Source organism: Penaeus japonicus, unplaced genomic scaffold (assembly GCF_977035675.1).
Source record: "Penaeus japonicus unplaced genomic scaffold, GWHDUDI00000001_assembly GWHDUDI00000023, whole genome shotgun sequence".
Taxonomy (NCBI): Eukaryota; Metazoa; Arthropoda; class Malacostraca; order Decapoda; family Penaeidae; genus Penaeus; species Penaeus japonicus.
The window spans coordinates 14055651-14063818 of NW_028234425.1; the positions used below are offsets into that span (position 1 = coordinate 14055651).

At 37.5% G+C, this 8168-nt stretch overlaps 1 pseudogene across 1 annotated transcript in view; it reads right to left on the reverse strand.

The window, feature by feature from the left end:
* Positions 1-2374: 2374 nt before the first annotated feature.
* The window catches only part of LOC147469169 (uncharacterized), a 10775-nt pseudogene continuing 4981 nt past the window's right edge, over positions 2375-8168 (reverse strand). Inside the window, exons 2-4 of the transcript XR_015192156.1 lie at positions 3606-3761; positions 2872-3023; positions 2375-2576 (exon numbers count right to left, since the gene is read on the reverse strand). The product of XR_015192156.1 is annotated as an uncharacterized LOC147469169 (transcript). The remainder of the gene's footprint in view (positions 2577-2871; positions 3024-3605; positions 3762-8168) is intronic.

An 8168-nucleotide genomic window follows, 5' to 3' on the forward strand; every position in this document is an offset into this window, starting at 1 on the left:
TGTATATGTATATATCATATATATATATATCACATATATACATTCCCCCTATATATATATATATATATTATCAATATATATATATTCCTATATAATGTATATATGTATATATATATATACATAATAACATAATGTATATCTGTGTTCTATATATTATATATATGATTCCTTACATGTACAACTATATGTAAATATATAAATATATATATGTAAATACTGTACAATATGCTTACTCCCCTCATTTGATGTGAAGATGTCCAGTGGAGGAAACGTATGTCATAATATATTTATAATGATGTGTATATATATGTATGTATATATATATAATATATATATATATATATATAAATATATATATATTTTTAAAATAAAAAATATGTATATATATTATATATATATACATATTTATCAATACTCTCTCTCTCATCTTCTCTCTCTCTTCTCTATAATATAAATATATATATATATAATATATATAATATTATAATATCTATATATATATATTATAATATATATACATATACATGTTTATATACATAATTTACATATATATATATATATATATATATATATATATGAATTCATACTATAGCAAATATAATCATGTATATATATACATATTTACAGTATATAATATATTATATATAATTATAGTATAGTGTAACATATTTATATTAAATTAGTATATATATATATTCTTAATATAATCATTATATATATCATTAATTACCCATACATAACATATTATAATAATACTTAATATAATATATATCATCTTATATATATCTAATATATTTTATATATACATCATGAAATAATGTATGCTGTTGTGAGACTTATTGTATGTATGTCATGAATGCATCGTATGTATGTTTATACGATGTTGTGTATATATATGTATGTATATTATACTAAATATATATATATATTGTGTGTGATGGTGTTGTGTCTGTGTGTTGCAGTCCCGCCCAGTTCCCTAACAAAATGATTATGAACGAAACATACAAAACATATAATGGACGACTTTATATTGCGCTCATCATTTTGTTTCAAACAACTTGACACCAAAGAGACACAAGGGCTCATGTCTGATCTAGGCGACTCTGGAGTTCCCCGATATAAAGGCCACAATAAAATCAAAAAAATGAAGGATTAGTATTTTGAATACTGATCCAAATGTAAGTCATGTAAGGCCTATGTTGCAATACTGAATTGCAACAAGCGTTTATTAGGCGCCGCTGGGGTGGCGGCGGGCTTGGGTAGGGGTGAGCGCCCGGACATCTTCACTGACTAATAACTGCGGGAATGCTAAAATCTACGGTTCGAAACAGATATGTGCCATTATACAGCAGGACAGGCATTACCCTAATACTGAAGGTTTTTAGTCTTGCTCAAATTGTTGGTTAGGACTAATAGCGAGCCCTTGAAACAATAATCGTCCTTCCTTTTGGGGGATTAGATTCACTGTTCAACTATTTGCATTGGGTAAATTCTCATCTGTCGTTCTTTATACTCCTCTCTTTTCTCTCTCGTCTTCTCTACTTCTCAACACAAGTCTCATCTCTTTTATCTTTTAGCACTTTCATTGAGTTTTCCAGAGCAAAAACACGATCGGGGAGGCATTAAAATTTATTTTGTACTAGAATTGCGAAAACTCACAGTACCATTTACAGAAAACAAAAAGAGATGTGCCAGATGTCTAGTATTTTAATAAACGCTCATGAGACAATTTTACACATTTGTACTCAAATATTCCAGTATAAACAGATAGCCTACAAAACAAAGCCACTTTCCAGCCATGGATCTTATTCTTTATTCTTCTTCATTACTGTTTATTCTTTATTTCATTCCATATCATTTATTAGGAACACCTGTCTAATATTAATTTCTGCAGTACCTAAGAGAAAGCAGAACATCACTCTAGTAAAGTGGCTAAGATCTGAATTTATAGAAGCCGATTGCTTGGGCCCTCCGAGCTAAGCGGGGTTCTTCGCCTGAAGGAAAGAGCGGCACGTAGATGGCTTTTTTCTTTCTTTCTCCCGTGTGTGATTCCGCGGCGACTTCGCCAAAGGGGCAACGGGTGTAACCTCCTCTGGAAGGACAAAAAGACAACAATGACTATGATTCTTTAAGTTGGGGATATAAGCAAAAATACTGTATTACTAGGGTTACGTGAGAGATTGTTTAATATGCGCTTCGAATATATGTCAAATTTAGGTTTACGGGTAATCATAAAAAAGAGAGAGAAAAGGTCTGCAAAGGAAGGAGAACATACGAAGATAATTACCCGATTTTCTTTTTTAACTACTTACTTTCCCCTCCCCTTTTCAACCTGTCCCAAGTGCCCAAACCTCCCTGACCTCTACCTCGTAACTCAAGATAGGGATGTAAGGAGCCCAACGACCGTAATGATGACCATGAGAAGGAGTGGCGGTCCCGGTCACGCCCAGGTAGAGGCCATGGTGAGCTTACTTAGACTGGGTCGCACTCGGGCTTCCGCCTTCGGTCGAACTTCTTCCGGAATTCTTCCGACGGTTTCGACACTCCGAGACGTTCCAGGGAGTTCGGCTGACTTTCTGGCATGACATTAAAGAGACATGGCATTATCCGATGGTTTAAAGTTACCGGAGGAGAAATAATCGAACGGGTACTGAGTGTTCCCAACAATGAATTAGCTAGTGTTGTGTTGTTTCTCCATTTTCGACAAAACTGTAAACGGGAAAGAAGCAGTTTGGGCAAATATCAAAAGACCTGAAAACGTAGACTATTTTCTTAAGAACTTCTCTGGATTTCAGCCAAGATCCTTATCAGAAAACCCAACTATCAAATGCAAATAAGCAATTAAAACAATAAAAAATGCAAAGAACATACGAGTGACAGGATCCTGTCGGTGTGCACGAGTCTGGGCGGGCGAGGGAAGCGTGGGCGACACGTCCCGGTTGCACATGTACGTGTCACAGCAGTCCAGGAAAGGCCATGACCCGTGATGACCTTGCGGGCGCTGGTTCATACACAATAGGGAACTAAAAAAAGAAGACCATATTTGTGTATATGTATATATGTATGTGTATATATATATATATATATATTATATATATATGAATCACAAAAAACACAAACACAGTAACGTGAACATAACAGAATTAATAAAAAACACACTGCATTCCTGTCAAATTTGTGGCAGTGTATTTGGTATATATATATATATCTAATAATGAGCTCTCTATATATATATACTATATATTTTATATATTTATATACCATGTATGAGTTTGTATACAGATAGATAGATAGATTATAGATAATATTTATATCTATATATATCTATCATATATAATATATATTTATTTTTATATACATATATACAGTATATGTTATATATATTATAATATATATATATATATATTATATATATATATATATATATAATATATTTCACATATTATATGCATGTTTTATACAGATAGATATAGATAAATTATACCTATATTATATATATAACATATGTATAAAATATATATATTATTATATATCTAATATATATATATATATATATATATATTATATATATATATATATATACCACGAATCCTTGCTGGACATACCCAGCATTCATCGCAGCCTCTGAAGATTGGTTGCGAGTCATCGCGCTTGATCACCACACCTTTGGGAGGTAGCAAATGGCCCTTCGTGTGACAGGTGGCGGTGCCTTCCTCTCTGGTCACTCCTCCGGTGTTACAGACGCATGTCAGCCAGCCGTTCTGGGGAGAGAACAAAGGATAGGATGTGCGTGAGATGCTAGGATAATGATATACACGAACCATGAGATCCCACTATGGAACAGTTAGTTAATTGTCTGATATGAGGAAAAGGTAGATAGAAACACTCGAGGTGTGTGTGTGATGTGTATAGCAGTAATATAAAAGTATATATATATATATATATATATATATATATATATATATTATATATATTATATAAATATATATATATGTTATATGTATGTATATAAAGATAGAGGAGAGTAGAAAGAGCGAGTGGGGGGTATATATACATACTTGTATATATATATATATTATATATATTATATATATATATATATATATTATATATATATATATATGTTTGTATGTGTGTGTGCGCACGCCGAGTTAGAAGACTCATTAGAGAAAAAGGAGAGAGAGAGAATGGGGGAGATAGATGATCAAACACGAGTGGAGACTGAATATACTGAATTGACACGAAGCGCGCCTGTGTATGTTTTTGAATAAAACTGCTTGGCAAAGAGGTTTGTGCAGTATATTTCACCCTATAGAGCTGCTCAATAATCGCACCCACCCAACCGAGAGCGTTGTAGCAAGGAGGTGCGTGCGACGAGCCGAGTCCAGAAATAGAGCTGGTCTATCTTCGCATAATCATCAAACGGTACTCCGCAAGGGCCACAAACCCGACCACTTCCTGGACAGCAACGGCGACTGAGTGTTGGCCTCGGGCTGACCAGTCGGGCACGTCAGGCGTGATCTGGGTGTTGCCGAGTTCCCATAATGAGGCCTTTGAAATAAGAGTTTTAGGCAGAATCAAAGGACCCTGGTCATCGCTGTCGCTTTTCTAACGCAAGCCAAGATATACGACACTAAGATTTGCATTTACATATCTACTTTGAATATTGCATATTGTTACCGGTATCATTGATCTTTTGAGAGTACTAGGATACGCAATATCAAATAAAAAAAAGCAGCAACAAGCAGCAAAAACGATTCATCCTCGACAGCTCGCTTCTACTTAAACAGTAAATACCGACTGACCCTAGAAAAAACTATTAGGCGAATTACCTGCCTGATAAACAGCAAACACTCGGAGTAAAATAGGTCCGAAAACCTGCGAAACCGCTTTTAAGGGCAAGTTGGACCTGACACGAAAAAAAACCGAACGAGAAGGGGAGGTCGAACTTCGTGAAGGAAACAGTTTAACGTTTCGAGGGATTATTAGGTTCTTCACTTATGATAAAGTTCTTTATACACATTTGCATAATATTTAGAGAGACACATAATAATTTGCTATAGAGATTCAGCCAGGGAATACATTTCAGTAGATAGCCGATATACTTGTTGAAAGAGGAGGTATTTTCAAGTCCGTTTTCTTCGAGAGTTATTTAATGATATCGGTAAGCTCGCTTATTGATCAGGAGTATCTACCAACGACATTAAGTGATATATGAAGTGTTTCGACGGCTAACGATTTCATGGGAAACGAAGGTTTTTGTCGCGTGTGCAGACTGTAAACAAAACAGACGATGGCAATAAAAAATCGTATCTTAATCACTCTTTACACACAGAACGTTTTTACATTACGGTATATGAATTCAGTGGAAATATGCATGTGTGGTGTGTGAGAGAGAGAGATCGAGTGGAGAAACGAGAGAGAGGATGAGAAGAGAGAGGCAGAGAGAGAGAGAGAGAGAGAGAGAGAGAGAGAGAGAGAGAGAGAGAGAGAGAGAGAGAGAGAGAGAGAGAGAGGACGTCCATACTAATGATAATTGTTGTACCAGTGATGATCAGAGTAATTATGTCTATAACAATTAACTGAATAATCGTAACAGTGGTAATATCATAAATACCAAAAGCACGAGGAAAAGTTATCATTACCAACATTAATATCATATAATAATAATCATCAGTTCAAATATTGGCTGGTAGTCGAAGGATCAAAATATAGCTATTAACATCATTCTCATCATCGTCATTTTCATTATACACAACACCAGGAATGGAAAGTACCACTACAACAAAAACAAATAACGCTAATAATAGTAGCGAGGATGATTATAATGATAGGCATGATTATGTTGATGTTAGTTATAGTTGCTGCATTTAATAATCACAAAAGAAAACACCAAAAATGCCATAGATTAGCATTCATCCTCGCGCAGCCTTGATTAAATGTGCAGGAGGATGTAGTTAAAACAAAGCTTTATATCCAATGTGTGTTCAAGTGTGTTCGTATCTAAAACGTGCAGGGACTCGTATGCCATTTGTACGAGTGCGTTTGAGTGCTTGCCTGTTCGAGGAGTTACGAATTCTATATCCATAAGTATTGACCTGTTACCGTAATGCATTCATATGTTGCAGGCTATACACGGAATTAACATAAAGCACATGTATATTCCGGTTTGCCTACATGCAGCACATTATCATCAACGGCTTCTCAAATGAAAAACAAACGACATATGTATGCAAACCTGTATAGGCCTACCACTCAACGGAATATAACCGTCGATGTGTTTTACGTTCCTTGCATTATATAATCCACAAAGCCTTCCACACGCAAGCACCCAAACGCATCCAAGGAACTAAACATATGAACCAAATAAAAAATAGTTTAGCGTTAAGGATCACATGAAAATCTCAAGGTAGAGCGAGATTATTAAACATGTAGATATGATGATAATGATTGCTATATATCAATGAATGTTGATGAAGGGCTAGGCGGAGAAACTGACTGTCTCATGGCCTTCGCTGGCACCCGATAATGGCTGAATCTATCATGGTCTCTCTGGCCTCACTGTAATAACGGCTAAAACGAAACTGCAAAAGAGGGAGAGTCGCTCGCGTGTTCTTTGTTGCTGCGCTTGTAAAGCTAGCCATACACCTGCAGATTTGATCGCTCATGACCAACAGATATGGAATGCGAGAGATGAAATCTGCCGCTCTACTCGCCACTAACTGCGCAGACTAAATCGCTCAGATATCCAACTCCACCTCCAGTGTGTGTTCAGCAGTAGATCACATGATATTCAATATCAGTGCCTCACACACATATAAATACAACACCCATAAACACAACCACACATCTCACATACATATTTTTTCTTTCACTCTTTCTCTCTCACACACGTACAACATATACTCGCACTCACTCACATTCAAACACGCGCATAAACGCTTAGACACAAACACACATAAATACACAAATACACAAATACACTCTCTCTCTCTCTCTCTCTCTCTCAAACACATAGTCGCAAGCGCACCTGCATTCACCCACACTTATGTCAGCCACACACTGAACTATTCAACCTGTGGAAGGAAAGAACTCTCGCATTTATCCACTAGACTCAAGCGATAAAATCTGTACACTGGGGGGTAAAAACTTCCAACATGATGGAAGATCAAAATGAGCGATCTTGATGTGCGAGGGTTAGTCTTTATCTTTATCGCCCCATTACACTAGCTGTCAGATTATTTAGGAGATTTGGGTTCCGTAGCGAGTCCCGTAGCGATTTAATGTTTTAAATCTGCTTGAAACTGAGCGATCAAATCTGCAGGACGGTGTATGGCTTTTCTACTAGCTTAAGTTGTGTGATGTGCCTGTTTCTACGTCGGCGCCGGACTGTGGTGTGTGTTTGTCTCTCTCTCTCTCATAACATCTCTCAGCGTCTCCTCTCTCTCGGGACCTTCCTCATCAATCTCAGTCTCTCTCTCTCGGCCCCTTAATTCCCCTCATTCTCTCTCTCTCTCTCTCTCTCTCTCTCTCTCTCTCTCTCTTTCTCTGTCTCTTTTACTCTCTCTCTCTCTTTTTCTCTTTCTTTCTCTGTCTCTTTTACTCTCTTTCTCTCTCTCTCTCTTTCTTTCTCCGTCTCTTGTGGGCGGGGGGGGGGGGGGGACGGTCTGGGGGGGTACTCTCTACTCTCTCTTTTTCCGCGTTTCATAATACTCTGTTCCTCTTTTTACTCTCTCTCTCTGCTCTTTCTCTCTCTCTCCTCCTCTCTCATTTTACCCCACCCCCCTCTCTCTCTCTTATCTATACTCTTCCTCTCTCTTTACTTATACCCCCCTCCTCTCTACAACCTCTCTCTCTAATACCTACTCCTCCCCCCCTCTCCCCCTCTCCCCCTCGCCCCCCCCTCTCCCCCCCCCCCTCTCTCTCTCTACTCCGCGCTGCTCCCCCTTTTCTTCTGCTCCGTCATTCCACAACACCAACAACAAAAACAGGCAACACCCCCCGCCTCCCCTGCTCCTCCCTCGCCCCATTTCGTCCCCATCCTTACTGGACACGCTGCCGCGTGGATGCAAAAGGAGCAAAAGCATCCTCCAGTTGAACCTTCGCACGCCTACCTGTTAATCAAATGGTAATCCAGGTGTGAGTCACGGGCCGCGCCCGGTAGCTCT